The sequence below is a fragment of the Rhincodon typus genome, chromosome 5 (assembly GCF_021869965.1).
Source record: "Rhincodon typus isolate 14 chromosome 5, sRhiTyp1.1, whole genome shotgun sequence".
In the NCBI taxonomy this organism is placed as follows: Eukaryota; Metazoa; Chordata; class Chondrichthyes; order Orectolobiformes; family Rhincodontidae; genus Rhincodon; species Rhincodon typus.
Window position 1 is genome coordinate 70,694,414 of NC_063336.1, and position 16,017 is coordinate 70,710,430.

At 41.2% G+C, this 16,017-nt stretch overlaps 1 protein-coding gene and 1 long non-coding RNA gene across 2 annotated transcripts in view; both read left to right on the forward strand.

The window, feature by feature from the left end:
* The window catches only part of LOC109936489 (PIN2 (TERF1) interacting telomerase inhibitor 1), a 79,126-nt gene that overhangs the window by 57,320 nt on the left and 5,789 nt on the right, over nt 1-16,017 (forward strand). The window lies entirely within an intron of this gene.
* Nucleotides 2,013-11,133, forward strand: LOC125483184. The gene is made up of 3 exons (XR_007262138.1): nt 2,013-2,088; nt 5,286-5,463; nt 10,962-11,133. It is a non-coding gene; the product is annotated as an uncharacterized LOC125483184 (long non-coding RNA).

Consider the following 16,017-nt stretch of genomic DNA (forward strand, 5'->3'; position numbering starts at 1 on the left):
ACCACAAGAGACTTTGAGTCGTAGTGTCATACAGCATTGAAACAGACCCTTCGGTCCAACTCCTCTGCACTGATCAGATATTTCAATCTGACCTACTTCCATTTATAGAGTCATGAGGATGTACAACATGGAAACAGACCTTTTAGTCCAACTCGTCCATGCCAACCAGACATCCTAAATTGATCTAGTCCCATTTGCTAGTATTTGGTCCATATCCCTGTAAATCCTTACTATTCGTAAACCCATCCAGATGCCTTTTAACTGTTGTAATTGTACCTGCCTCCACCCACTTCCTCTGGCAGCTCATTCCATGCACGCACCACTGTCTGCGTGAAAATGTTACCTCCCAGGACCTTGTTAAATCTTGCTCCTCGCCTTAATCTGATGTCCTGTAGTTTTGGATTCCTCTACCCTAGGAAAAAGACCTTGGCCATTCACCCTATCCGTGCCCTCATGACTTTATAAATCTCTACAAGATCACCTCTCAGTCTCCAACACTGCAGGGAAAAAAAGCTACAGCTTTTCAGCCTCTCCCTGTTGTTCAAACCCTCCTTTCCTGGCATCAATCCTTGTAAATCTTATCTGCATCCTCTCAAGTTTAACAGTTATTTCTAACACATCACATTAACCCTCCGGCAAGTCCATCTGGTCATCAAGGACTGGATCTGTGTTGTGAACAACCTTCTAATTTGTTGGGTTTTCCTGCAGCAGTTAATGCAGCTAAGAACCATAGTCATTCAGAAGATATTCAGCTGAATATTTGGTGTTCATAATGTGAGCCTGGATCATCAAACTACATGAAGAGTTATACAGACCTAAAATTCACATCTTGTTTATTTCACGTTATGTGTGAGCTGTTTAAACCATTGTTTTTATTACTTCAGTGCTTTATTTTTTGGCCTGTTAGATTAAGCATCATATTTTCAACTCATATGGGTAGTGAGAATCATTGACTTGTGACAGGTGATTGTATTAGTTTGGTAATCTGACATAGTCAACATGTGAATGATTCTAAAGTTTATGTTACAGGTTGTTTGAATCTGGCTATTGAAAAATATTATGGTGCTGTTCCATGTGTTATTGTGCACTATTTCTCTTGAATGGAGTTGCTAACTTTTGTGGACCTGTTCATTTCCTAGAAGTCTATTTGTGTTAGAGATTCTATATAAAACAGTTCAGTGCTGTGCATGAATTGGTATTGAGGTTGAGCCACTGGGAATCTGGCAAATAAGTGTCGAACTATTTTACAAAGAATGATAGATGTTAGAGCACAGTACCTGCAGCCCAAATAGACTACGCTGGTAATTGTCTTTCATATGAACCTTCTTGAATTATACCCTGTCAAAATGTTCTTTTATTTCTCTCTCTTCATGTTTACTTGTCTAACATCCCCTTTAGTATATCTCTGCTAATCACTAAACCACTGGTGTTACGGTTCTCCATTCTTACTACTCTTGGTAAAGATGTTTCTTTTGGATTCAGTGTTAGATTCATTAATGGCCCTCTTATATTTTGACCTCAAGTTAGTGAATACAGCTTTATTTAGCATTGCTCTAAGAATTTCAGAGTTCACATGATGTAACCTCCTGCTCACGTTTCCTGTTGACCAATGCCTGTTGATAATTCATTGCCTTTGCTATCTGACTGGGTGCTGTACAGAGTGATCCTCTGCAAGTTTTTGCCTGTCTCAGGGATTATATTGAAACTCTATAGAGAGACCCTCTGGGTGCCCTTTATTATGACAGTATATGAATAGTCCAATTAGAAGAGGGGCCCTACTGGATCTAGTACTGGCTAATGAACCTGGCAGGTGACTGACCTTTCAGTGGGAAAACATTTTGGAAACAGTGATCACAATTCCTTAAGTTTTAAGAAAGCCTATGAATAAGGATTAGTCAAGACCTTGTGATAAGATACTAACTGGGAGGGGTCAAATTACGTTGGTATTAGGCAGGAGTTAGGGAATGTTAATTGGGAGGAGCTGTTATCAGGCAAGTCCACATTTGACATGTGGTAATTGTTTAAAGACCTGCTGATAAGAGTTCAGGACTGGCGTGTTCCAGTACAGATGAAGGACAAGATGGCAAGGTAAGGGATCCTTGGATAACAAGGGAGGTTGTGAATTTAGTCAAAAGGGGAAAAAAAAGAAGAATATGTAAGATTTAGGAAGCTAAAATCATACAGGGCCTTTGAGGAATATAAAGAAAGCAGGAAGGAACTCAAGCAGGGAATTAGGAGAGCACAAAAGGGCCATGAACTGACCTTGGCAAGTAGCGTTATAGAGAATCCCAAGGTATTTTATACATACATTAAAAATAAGAGGATAACTAGGGAGAAGGTAGGACCACTCAAGGATAAAGAAGAGAATTTGTGCTTTAAGGCAGAGGATGTGGGTAAGATCCTAAATGAGTACTTTGCATAGGTATTCACCCAAGAGAAAGATATGGAGGATAGTGAGATTTGTGTGGAGCATGCTAATATACTACGGCATTTTGAGATCACATTGGTGGTTGGGAATCTATTGGAGAGAATTCTTAGGGACAGCATTTACGCACATTTGGCAAAGCATGGCTTTGTGCAGGGCAGGTCATGTCTTATTAACTTGATTGAGTTTTTCAAGGTGGTGACAAAGGTGATCAATGAGGGTAGAGCAGTGGATGTTGTCTACATGGATTTTAGTAAGGCTTTCGACAAGGGCCCTTATGGTATGCTCATCCAGAAGATTAAGATGCTTGGGATCCACGACAACTTTGCGTGGATTCAGAATTGGCTTGCCCATAAAAGACAGAGGGTGGTGGTAAAAGGGTGTTTTTCAGGCTGGAGGTCCATGACTAGTGATGTTCCACTGGGATTTGTACTGGAACCTCTGCTGGTATATATAAATGACTTGGATGAAAATGCAGATGGGTGAGTTGGTAAGTTTGTAGATGACCCAAATATTGATGGAGTTGTGGATCATGTAGGTGGCCCAGGGTTTAGCACTGCTGCCTCACAGTGCCAGGGACCTGGGTTCGAATCCACCCTCTGGTGACTGTCTGTGTGGAGTTTGCACATCCTCCCCATGTCTGCGTGGGTTTCCTCCAGGTGCTCTGGTTTCCTCCCACAGTCCAAAGATGTGCAGATTAGGTGGATTGGCCATGCTTGTACTGTTCAGTAATGTGTAGCCTGGGTGGGTTATAAGGGTATGGGTCTGGGTGGGATGCTCCAGGGGTCGGTGTCGACTTATTGGGCTGAAGGGCCTGTTTCCACACTGTAGGGATTCTATGTGTTTTGTCAAAGGATACAGCGGGATCAGTTGCAGGCATGGGCGGGGAAATGGCAGATGGAGTTTAATCCGGATAAGTGTGAGGTGCTACACTTTGGGAGATCAAATGTTAGGGAAAAGTGATGGCAGGACCCTTAACAGGATTGATGTACAGAGGGATCTTGGGTATCACATTCATAACTCCCTGAAAGTGGCCACACAAACAGATAGGGTGGTAAAGTAGGCATACGTATAGTATGCTTGCCTTTATTGGTCAGGGAAATGAGTACAAGAGTCAGTCATATGAAATTATGAGACGCATTGATAGCGTTGAAGGTCAGAATCTTTTTCCCAGAGTTGAAATGTCTAAAAGTAGGGAGCATGCATTTAGATGAGAGGAGGAAGAGCCAAGAGAGATGTGAGGGCAAGCTTTTTTTACACTGTGTGTGGAATGCATTGCCAGGGTGGAGGCAGATATGATTGGGGCATTTAAGACACTTTTAGATAAATACATGAATATATAAGGGATGGAGGGATAATGACCATGGGCAGGCAGAAAGGGATTTGTTTAATTTGGTGTCATGTTCAACACAACATTATGGTTTTGTTATTTGGAGATTAATGTTTAAAGGATTGTGGACAGTGGTTCTTTTGAAAAGACAGAGATACCTGCTACGATTTTTTTTAATTCATTAATAGGATGAGGGCGTCGCTGGCTAGGCATCATTTATTGCTCATGTCTAATTGCCCAGAGGGTACTTGAGAGTCAGCCACGTTGCTGTGTGTCTGGAGTCACATGTAGGCCAGACCAGGTAAGGATGGCAGTTTCCTTACCTAAAGGACGTTAGTGAGCCAAATGGGTTTTTCCGACAGTCGATGATGGATTCGTCGTCAAAGGACATTAGTGAGCCAGATGGGTTTTTCCTGACAGTTGACAATGGATTTGTGGTCATCATTAGACTCTTAATTCCAGATATTTTAATTCAATTCAAATTCCACCATCTGCTGTGGCAGGATTCGAATCCAGGTCCAGAATGTTATCTGGGTCTCTGGATTAACACTCTAGAGATAATACCACTAGGCCAGTGCCTCCCCGAGTTCCTTCTAGTTTGTTTTCTTCTACATGGACCTCCATGCATGGCAATGACTTCCAAATATGAAATCACTGCTGGGGACAGTGCCAGCCCCCTGATTTGCATGGGTGGATCCTTGGAATGGCCATACAGCTCAGAAGGAATGTTGGATGCCCGAATTGATTTTTTTTTTTAAATGGAATCCCTAAAATGACATTGGATATTTTTAAATAAAAAAAAAACTTATTGGAAATTACATTCTTAAAGCTAAGATTGAAAGCTGCTCGATTTAATGCATGTCATACACCTGGGTTTACGGCTGTCAAGTGCTGTCCTCTTGTGATGTTCTTGAGAATTCAGTCTGCTGAGACGGAGAAGCTTCCTGGCTCTTCTGCCTTTTCAGAAAACCCTTTCAAGAGAGGGTCTGTGTAATACCTGAATCAGAAGTCCAGCTTTTTTTCTGAAAAGTTTCTGAATTTTCCATGATTCCTGAATGAACTATTTTTTTTCCAAAGGTTCCAGTGACAGCTGCCTGTTTTTAGTGATACCAGTTCGTGTGTGCAGGATGCAAATTGAAAGCCACTTAAAGATTTTATACCCTCTTCTTTTTCCTTCAAGACCTAACAATTAATGTCCAGCTTCTTTTCAAAATTAATTTTGCAGAGAAAACTACATTTCTTTAATTGATGTGTAGGTTATTTGGAAGGATAAACTTTCATATATCAAACAGCTTTGCATCTTTGTTGAAAGATCTGGTTTTATTATAAATCAATAATGTTTATTAAAGAAACTTAGTTGATGGATCTTGTTTATTCTAAACCTAATGTAGATAAAGTACGTAACTAGTCTCATCAGTAACTGGGTAATGCATTTAAATTTATGTTGTACCCAGTGGGGTAGTGGGGTTGGAGAAAGACCATTCACTCCTCCAGACTCGGTCTTAATAGCTTGAAGTGCTTTTTCTACAGGTATGTGAAAATTTCCTTCAATTAACCTGCAGCAGAAGACCCTTTTTGCAAGCACTGCCCAGGCATTCTAGCAAAATGGCTTGCCTCTTGATTTTTCCCAAACTTCAAAAGCAGTAAACTGCACAACATTGGACCAACAGCCTTATGGGCCTGGGATTCCAGCAATTTCCAAGAGCAGGTACAGAAAGCAACAAATACTAAAGTTTCTAACAGTAAACTGGAACGTTATACTGCCTGAAACTAGCACCATGTCTTCATTGATGAAAACACTGAGGATTTTGATATACTGTTTTTAAGGCACGCTTGCAATTTCACGCACTATTTCTTCTTACGACTGTCAGAACATTCAGAATGGGAAGGCAATAGTAAACTTAGGTACAAAAACAAAGTTGCTGGAAAAGTTCAGCAGGTCTGGCAGCATCTGTGAAGAAAAAAACAGTTAACATTTCGGGTCTGGTGACCCTCAGAACTGATGGTGGGTGGGAAACCATCAGTTTATATGCAGAAAAAGGGGAGGGCGGGGTAGGGAGTAAACAATAGGATAGAACCTAAAAAGAGAGAAGAGTAGTTGGATAGACAAAGACTTGGTGGCGATCAGGCTGGGAGGGAGAATAGTTGTTAATGGGGACTATTAGTGACTAACAACAGGTGGTGTGCAATGGCAAGCTATGTGGTAACAGGCTTGGTGTGTGAGGTAGGGGGCTGGGACATAGGAGAGTTAAGGCCCTAAAATTATTGAACTCTATGTTGAGTCTGGAGGGCTGCAGATCCCCAAGCGGAAAATGAGGTGTTGTTCTTCCAGCATGCATTGAGCTTCGCTGGAAGACTACAGCAAGCCAGAGACAGATGTTGGCCAAGGAACAGGGTGCATTAAAGTGGCAGGCAATAGGTAGTTCAGGGTCTTTCTTGTGAGCAGAACATAGATGTTCTGCGAAGCAATCACCCAGTCTACACTTTGTTTCTCCAATGCAGAGGAGACCACATTGTGAGCAGCGAATGCAGTAGACTAATTCTGGGAAGTGCAGATGAAGTGTTGCTTCAACTGGAAGGTATGTTTGAGCCCTTGGATAGTGGGGAGAGGGGAGGTAAATGGGCAGGTGTTACAGGGGAAGGTGCCGTAGGGCTGTGGGGGGTTGTTGGGAGTGAAGTAAGTGTGGACCAGAGTGTCCCGGAGGGAACAGTCCCTGCGGAAGGCGGACAAGGGAGGGGAGGGGAATATGTGGCTGGTGGTGGCATCTTGCTGGAGGTGGCAGAAATGTTGTCTGATGATCTTCTGGATGTTGATGGTGATGGGATGGTAGGTAAGGACAAGGGGTGCCCTATTGCTGTTGCGGGAGGGAAAAGAAGGGGTGAGGGCGGAAGTGCAGGAGATGGGTTGAACCTGGCTGAGGGCCATGTCGACAACAGAGCTGGGGAATCCTCGGTTGAGGAAGAAGGTGGACATTTCGGAAGCTCCCTTGTCGAAGTTGGCCTCATCTGAACGTATACGACGGAGATGGAGGAACTGAGAGAATGGGATGGAGTCTTTACAGGAAGTGGGGTGTGAGGATGTATAGTCCAAGTAGCTGTAGGAGTCAGTGGGTTTGTCGTGGGTATTAGTGGCCAGTCTATCCCCAGAAATGGAAACTGAAATGTCAAGGAAGGGAAGGGAGGAGTCAGAGATAGACCAGGTGAAAGTGAGGGCAGGGTGGAAATTGAAGGTGAAATTGATGAAGATTTCCAATTCCAGATGAGAGAGGGAAGCAGCACTAATGATATCATTGATGTATCGGAGAAAGCATTGTGAGTGGGGGCCGGAATTAGGACTGGAACAAGGAATGTTCCATGTACCCCATGAAGAGACAGGCATAAGTAGGGCCCGTGTGGGTACCCATGGTTACCCCTCTTAGCTGAAGAAATTGAGAGGAGTCAAAAGAAGTTGTTGAGGGTGAGGATGAGCTCAGCCAAGCAGAGGAGGGTGGTAGTGGGTAGGGATGGCTCAGGTCTTTGCTCCAGGAAGAAGCGGAGAGCCCTCAGACCCTCCTGGTGAGGAATGGAAGGGTAAAGGGATTGCACATCCATGGTAAAAAGGAGGTGGCTAGAACCAGCAAACTAGAAGTTTTGAAACTGGCATAAGGCGTCAGAGGAATCATGGACGTACGTGGGCAGGGATTGGACCGGGGAGAGAAGACTGAATCTAGGTAGGAAGAGATGAGTTCTGTGGGGCAGGAGCAGGCTGAAACAATGGGTCTGCCAGGACAGTCCTGTTTGTGGATTTTTAGGAGGAGGTAGAAGCGAGCTGTACTGGGCTGGGGGACTATCAGCTTGGAAGCAGAGGGGTGTGATTACCAGATGAAATGAGATCAGTTACCCTAGTAGATACAATGGCTTGATGTGTCATGGTGTGGTCATGGTCCCCGGGAAGGTAAGATGGATGTATCGGAGAGTTGGCACTCGGCCTCTGCAAGGTCAGTACACCAGACTACAACAGCACCACCGTTATCGGCAGGGTTAGATCTGAGTGCATGGAGTTGTTGCATCTTGTGGGCCTTGATGCCTGAAAAGGAAAGAAAAAGTTTCTTGTTAGCATGACGAATGAGCTGGAGGATGAGGTGGAACTGCGGCGTGGTGCAACCCTGAGTCAGTGTGATGGGATGCTGTTGGAGAGAAGAGTTGAAGAGCAGTAAACTCAGGATTGTTAGAAGATATATGGAAAGTTTCTTTACGGAAATCTAGCAAACAAGAAAGGTTGCTATGGCTGGTGAATTTCATTATGGTTGGTCCCGCTGCACATCACTGGTGTGGACTGACTGGAAGGTCCAGATGAGAAGGGGCTCAGCGATCACCCACGTGGAATAGAAGCCGTACAAAGTAGCTCCATAGTGGCAGCTAGAATGGTGGGAGTTATTGCTTTTCGGACCATAGAGAGCATGCAGGTGCAAAGTAGAATAGCAATGTTTTTTTTCCTGAGTTGGCAGCAGCAATGTCTGGGAGATTCTTTGGCAATCCAGAAAGGTTGATAAGTCCACTACTGAAAACAGAACTTTAATATAATGTGTCGAGTCTTGCTACTGCCCCTAAATTGAAAGCAAGTTTAATTCTATCCAAATTAAAAATTTGATTTAGATGATTCTTATGAAAAATCTGTTTCTTGTTTTAAATCTGAAGTAATTATCATTTCACTTGAATTTCAAATTTCTCATCATCTTCTCAGGCTAACTCTTGTTGACCCTGAGTGAGGTGTGTCCATTATGGTTTAGAACATTATGAACATTGTCTTGCTCTGGGTGATTGTGTTTTTCTGTTTCTTCTGCATTCCTCAGAATCTTGTACTGCAATATTCATTTTAATTTATAAAAGTAGCAAAATGAAATAGGCATTTCAATGATTGTTTGCAGCATGGATGAGATGGTAAGATATAGGATTGTTTAATACAGACCACACCTGTCCTTCCTTGGTTGTTTTGATTTATGATTACATTTTTAGCTGTCATTTTGGATTATTTCACATATTTAGCCCTAATGTGGAATGATAATTTACAAACCATCTCAATACTCCTTGCCTGCCAGCTATTTGTGAAATATGAAAATGTTTTAAAATTACTTTACTATTATTTCTGCATATAGCGACACAACACATTTTATATAAATGGGTGAAATTTACATTTCACTTCAAATTATGTCACAAAAAAATATAAATACGGTGTGATCTCATATCTAGTTTACCTGATGGTGCCTGGTGATTGCATTTGTTTCTGTTTGATAGTATGAGCTGTTTGGTAGCTGATATATTACTGGAGCTAAGCAGCAACAAGAAATATTTTGATGTGAGATGGATGTCCTCTGTTTCAAACATGAGATGTTAAACTCCTGCAAGAAATATTTGAAATCAAGCAGTTTTTGAAGGCTGGAAACAGAGGAGGAATATGTTGGTAATAGTAACCAGTAATTTTAATTTCCTTTAACTAGCAAATAAAGTGTTCTCCTAGATACAACATACTTCTTGGCAATTGGTCTTACTTGCCACCACATGGGTTGGCTTGTGACTACAAAGAAAGTAACATTATTATCTGGATATATTTTCTGTTGGAGTTGTTAGTTCACCGATTACATATTTCAATAAAATACCATTTGCCACATTTGAACCAATAGCTGCAGCTTTGAAAGGAACAGTTGTGTAGAATTTTGGGTGACCAGTTGAAACAGCCTCTGATAGGAAGTTACTATCAAAAAACTGCTTTCTGCTGCTACGGAAGATATTTAGCCTTCACTTCAAACCAAGCAGAATTATGTATGTAGAGCATAGAAGCAGGCCATTCAGCCCAACTGCTCCATGCTAGTGTGTATACTTTTCACTGAGCCCTTTCTCCACTGCATTTAATCCCAACAGCACATTCTTCTGTTCATTTAACCCGTTCAGCATACTCCTGTGTTCCTTTATCCATTATGTGTTTATTTTGCCTCCCTTTAAAAATGGATATGCTACTCAAGTCAGCTACTACTTGTGGTGGCAAGTTTCACTTTCTAACCATTCTCTGGATAAAGAAATGTCTGTGGAAATCACTCTTGAGATTATTTGTGACTTTTTTACACTGATGGCTGCTAGTTTGTTCTCTCCTCTACATGGAAACCACATTTCTACCCAACCCTTTCAAATTCTGTCATCATTTTAAAGACCTGTACCAAATCACTTCACAGTCTTGTTAAAAGTATCTCAGCTTGTCGGTCTTTCCAAATATGTAAAATCTCTGCTTTGCTATCATCCTTGTAAATTATTTTGCATCTTCTTCCATAATTTTTAAAAAAATGTATAATCCAGAAAAACCTGATCTAACAATGTGTATGAAATTCCAGATTAATTAGAATTTGTGTTTTTTACCATAATCCCAAAATAAACTAGTCCTACCTTCCTGCTTCTGGCCCATATTCCTTCAAACCTTGCCTATTCATGCACTTATCCAAATGTCTTTTTAATTGTTGTAATTGTACCCACATCCACCACTTCTTCTGGAAGTTCATTTCACACACAAACCACCCTCCGTTTAAAGAAAATTTACCCCTCGTGTTTTTTTTTAATCTTTCTCCTCCCCTTAAAAATGTGTCCCCTAGTCTTGAAATCCTCCATCCTAGGGAAAAGACAACTACTGTCTATCGTAAAAGACAACTACTAACTCTATTTATACCCTCATTATGTTATAAACTTCTATTACATTGCCTGTCAACCTTCTACACTCCAGTGAAAAAACTCCCAGCCTATCCAGCCTTTCTTTGTAACTGAGACTTTCCATACCCAGCAATATCCTGGTTAATATCTTTTGAACCCTCTCCAGCTTAATAATATCCTTCCTATAACTGGGTGGGTAGAACTGGACACAATACTCCAGAAAGAGGCCTCATGAATGTCCACTGTAACCTCAACATGACTGTAATGAATAAGGAAATGTAATGCTTGTTAAAATGTATCCATCATCATAGCAAAGGAAGAGGCAAAATAACGGCAGAACAGGAGATTTAAAATACATCAGTGATGGAACTCAATAGATTTAATATCCATTCTCTTTTTTTAAATGGTAATGGAGAAAATGAATGGGACTTAAATCAGAGGCAAAGCTCTAGAATTTGAAGATTTGCAGAGTATTCAAATAAGTTGGTGAGGAAATTGTAAGATGTTTAATTGTAATATTTTAAAATTATCTAGATTCCAGTAGTTATGCATTTGAATTGGAAAATGGAAATTCCACTCCATTGTCTAAGAAGCAAAGAGATGCCGAGTAACAACATACATACCATTACATTTGAGGAAATTGCAAGAATCTATCAGAGGCAGTGACTAAGCACTTGGACAATTACCAACTGATCCCAGAGATTTTTGAAGGTTAGCAGTGTCTGACTACGTTAGTTGATTTTTGGGGGGTAATTAGTGAACAGGAGGACTGTCTATGATTGCTGTTTGTGTGAACTTCCAGAAGATATTTATTGAGATGCAACACAAAAGATTACCAGTAAACATTAGAGTACCAAGTACTAAATGGAAGTGTTGGTGATTTGCTGAGAGCTAGAAGACAGCACAGGAATAAAGGGTTTATTCACTGATTAGTGGGATGTAACATAGTGTTCTGCTTCGTGGCCACGGCTTTGCACTTTACATAGAATCCCTACAGTGTGGAAACAGGCCCTTCGGCCCAACAAGTCCACACCGCCCCTCTGAAGAGCACCCCACCCAGACCCATTCCCCTACCCCAGCACAACCTAAACATCCCGGGGCACTATGGCAACTTAGCATGGCCAATCCACCTAACCTGCACATCTTTGGACTATGGGAGGAAACCGGAACACCCGGAGGAAACCCATGCAGACACGGGGAGAACGTGTAAACTCCACACAGACAGTCACTTGAGGGTGGAATTGAACCCAGGTCCCTGGCGCTGTGAGGCAGCAGTGCTAACCACTGAGCCACCATGTCACCCATTACATTAATGATTTGAATAGTATGACTTAATGCTTGATCTTGTATGTCCAAGTTTGCAGGTGGACTTAAATTATGATGCATTACAGTTTTTTGTCTGAAAGCAAGAAGTCACAAAGGGTCATCAGAAAGGAGGTTTGCTGATTTGTTGATTTTTCACTCCTCTTCCAAGTACAATAAGACAAGTAGGGCTCCGTAGCTATGTTGGTTAAGGCTAATTACTTTAGCATAGACTTTTCTCGGTCTATGCATTATTTATTTAAAGAAAATTGAGTTTGTACTTGTAGAATATTTTGTCTTTGCATTTCAATTTTTAATGAATATTTTGTTACGTAACACTTTTTGAATGTTGTACCTGCAAAATAATTTATTCCCTCCTCCTAAGAACAGGTAGACCGAATTGCAAATAGTAGGCTGGGGAATAAGAAAGACTCTCACACCCAGTCTCATGCTGTGGGTGGGTGGGGAGTGATTGGCCTTTTCAAGTCATCATCACCCATATCTTCACTGATCACTACCAGCAGGCACCGTTTTTGTTGATCTCTTATTCTGTTTCTGCAGCACCCACCATTGTCTTTGTCTTTGGGAAGATATTTCGGATGGGTTTCTCCCCCCACCATCTGAAGAATTGACGGGGATCTATATGCAGCTCAGCTGTTTAAAACTCCATGGGTGTCAATTAGCTAATATAAAGACTTCTTCCCACATCTTGGGAGGGAGGCCTGCCTTAGAGTTGTGCCAGCCAGTCTGATTGGCCACCAGTTTTGTACTCCCAGCAGTGATCATCCCTCAAGACCGGTCCTGCTGGGATTATAATGCCAGCAGCCAATCAGAGTGACTGACTTGGCAGATCTGTAAGGTAGGACTGATGCCACTGGGATCAAAGTCAGAACCTAAAGATTATTTTGGATGTGTGACTTCAGGTCAGTCTGGGCAATTAATAAAACCTGGCTGACTGACCCAGTCAGGGGAAAGAGGGGCTGTGAAGAGTCAGGTTAGAGACGATAGAGGATGAGGATTAGATAGGGTGTAAGATCTTGTGGGGATTGCCTCCTAAACGTGTAGGTAACCTCTGAAGTTCGTGCTCCCCTCCCCTCCTCTCCTGTCCGACCACCAACCCACTCACTTAAAGCTGCTGGGCTACCAATCCATTAATTGCACAAATAAGAGCCACAGGAGGTCCAAAAATAGGTGGACCATACAACACCTCTATCACCATCCTAAAGTAGGAAATAAGCCAAGAGCCCAAATCCTTCAGAGCTGCAGTTGGGGTCTTTAAAATTTCACTCTCTCCCAGATTGCTCTCAATTCCTATTTGTGTCTGACATTCTGCTCCTACTTCACACTTAGTAGTAGAGCCTTCTGTAATCTGCTGCTACTAGTGTTGCCACTATTTAGTTTTAAGCTGTTCATTAAAACACCTCATTTGACCAAGATAGACTTCTTTGTGTCTCAGGTTCAGATTGAGCTAGGAGATATAGGTAATCAGTGGTTTGATATTTTGACTTACTATTCTGAATCTGTTTATTTTAATTGTGGCAGAAAAATGGGTGCAACCTTTATTTGCTCTGAACAATTTCAACCCATTAATGTTTTGTGAATGTAATAACCATGCAGACTGTAGTTATTGTTTTGAGTCAAGATTGTTGTCTTTTTTAATTGTCTATAGTGCTATGAAACCAAATGTTTCATTTTGTGCTTCATAGTGCACAGCTTATGGAAAGTAAAGATGGCAACAGCATATTTATATAATGTTATTAATGTAAAAATGTACCCCAGCTTCTTCAAAGAGGCACAGTAAGAAAGATAGTGGATTGAAGTTGTTTAAGGAAATCAAGCTTTGAAAATATTATAACCTGGAATACTTTCATACATTGATGATCCTCTATGGTTGCAGTGAAACTCCAAAGGATATAATTATTTAAATATGTAATAGTGTAGCCTAATAGTTGTGAACTTAATTTCTAATTGTCACAATATTTCGTGGCCTGGTTTTGTTTGTTTAAAACAAACTCTGTACTGTTCTCTGATAACTTTAAATATTCCATATTCATCTGCCAGGAATTTGTTTGACTAGAGGGAGGCGTCCCCTACCTGTCTTCATGCCCTGGTAACTCTGTGCTTAGTGGAGCATAAATCCTAGCATTCCCATAAATTCAGGTGTACGCTACTTGAGTTACTATATCAGAGATCAAAACAACTACTGTTGTGTAACTAATGCTAAAGAGCTTTTTTGGCTTTTGTTCCATTTCTGGATCATGCAACTATTATGGGATGTGGTAAACAAGTCACTGGTAGTTAATTCTTATAAGGCCTTTCCTGTTCTTTATCCCTGAAAAGATAATTATAAAACATTTTTTCTGCGAACGTACTGTATGTGATCAAGCTTTTCTACTTGAAGCTTAAATTATTTTCAAACTGTTTTCATTAGTAGTGGTTTGTAGTTGAATAATGCAAACAGTAATCACGAAGAACGGCTTGGTCATAACATTTCAGTGGTGCTGTGCAAAAGTGTTAACTTAATAACAAATTATTTTGACCATTGTGGCTCAGCAGTGCTGTATTACTCTTGGAAGTAGAGTATTCGGTGGCATGGTGGCTCAGCAGTTAGCACTGCTGCTCACAGCATCAGGGACCCGGGTTCGATTCCAGCCTGTGTTGAATTTGCACATTCTCCCTGAGTCTGCATGGGTTTCATCTTGGTGCTCCAGTTTCCTCCCACAATTCAAATCTGTGATGGTTAGGTGGATTGACCATGTTAAATTGCCTATAGTGTCCAGGGATGTGCAGGCTAGGTGGATTAGCCATGGGAAATGCAGCGTTAAAGGGTTAGGTTAGGGGTGTGGGTCTGGGTAGGATGCTGCTCGGAGGGTCTGTGTGGACTTGGTCGTCTGAAAGGTCTGCGTACACACTAGGTGATTCTATGATTCTGTTATTGTTTTCACTAATAACAATCATACTATGTGCCCAGATCAGATTTGGAGTGTGTATCATGCAAAGTTAGGTGCAAGATAGTTGAAAAAAAATTGATGTTGTACCTCAGCAGAGGTAGTCCAGACAGAAACAACAGTTTAGAACAGAAGTTATGTGCTGTTATCGTCTATGAACCTTGCATATCTGGAAAAATAATGCTACATATATGTTTGTGTCTATAAGTTTAGATTTATATAGCAGTGAAAAAGCAAGAGATTTTTTAGAAACAGGTCCATAGCTGTTTTTTTGGGGGGGATGGTTGGAGGTTACTGCCTTAGTTTCTAGACACAAGTTGAACTAGCAAGAAATGTGGTCAGTGCATTCTGGCTGTATGCTGGATTTGCATAAGATTTGACTTGATAGGGGACTGATATTTAAACCTTTTCTTGGAAATTAAAAGAAAATGATAATGGGAATAAATTGGTGCTAAAATCTCCTGTGGTGATATCCTGAGGTTAAAATAATTAACAACTAACAACATGGCTGTCTTCCTTTTGTGCCAGACATATTGTTGGTATTTAAATGTTTTATCCTCCAACGTAAAGAGTAGCCCCCGCACCGCACCCCCCCACCCCACCCCGCTCACCCCGGCCCCCGATTTCCATGAATCAATTTTTCTACGGTTCTTTGGTGTCATGGTTTATCAAATGCAAATTACATTACAGGCAGGCAAACTCATCCATCCATGTCAGTGTTCAGACCAATGCTGTAATAAGGTCTGGACCTGAATGTTCCTGGAGAAATTCAAATTGACCATTTGTAAGCAGTTTATTGGTTTGAGGTTGTCAGGTTATGATCATGGCTAATTACTACTTCTATCATTTACAGATGTTTGAGAGTTGGTCTTTTAGGGCAATAATTGACTGGATTGTAATTATTTAAAAATATGACATGATGAATGAGAAGGTGAGAGGATGTAATGTATTAGACATTAAATATTGAGGTATATGAAATTCTAGGAAGTCCTAGGAAAGTACCATGTTCTGTGATATCCCATGCATCTTCCAATCATTTTTCATCAAGCATTCGTCAAAAATGACTTAACTGTCAAACTGGGAAATTAATTCCAGACACTCACCATCTTCTGGGCGAAAAACATTGCCTTTTGTCTCCTCTAATCCTTTTATCAATCACCTTAAATCTGTGTCCCTTGATAACTTACCTTTCTATTAAGGGAAATGGGTCTTTCCTATCTACAGAGATAGCAGGAACTGCAGATGCTGGAGAATCTGAGATAACAAGGTGTAGAGCTGGATGAACACAGCAGGCCAAGCAGCATCAGAGAAGCAGGAAGGCTGACGTTTCGGGCCTAGAC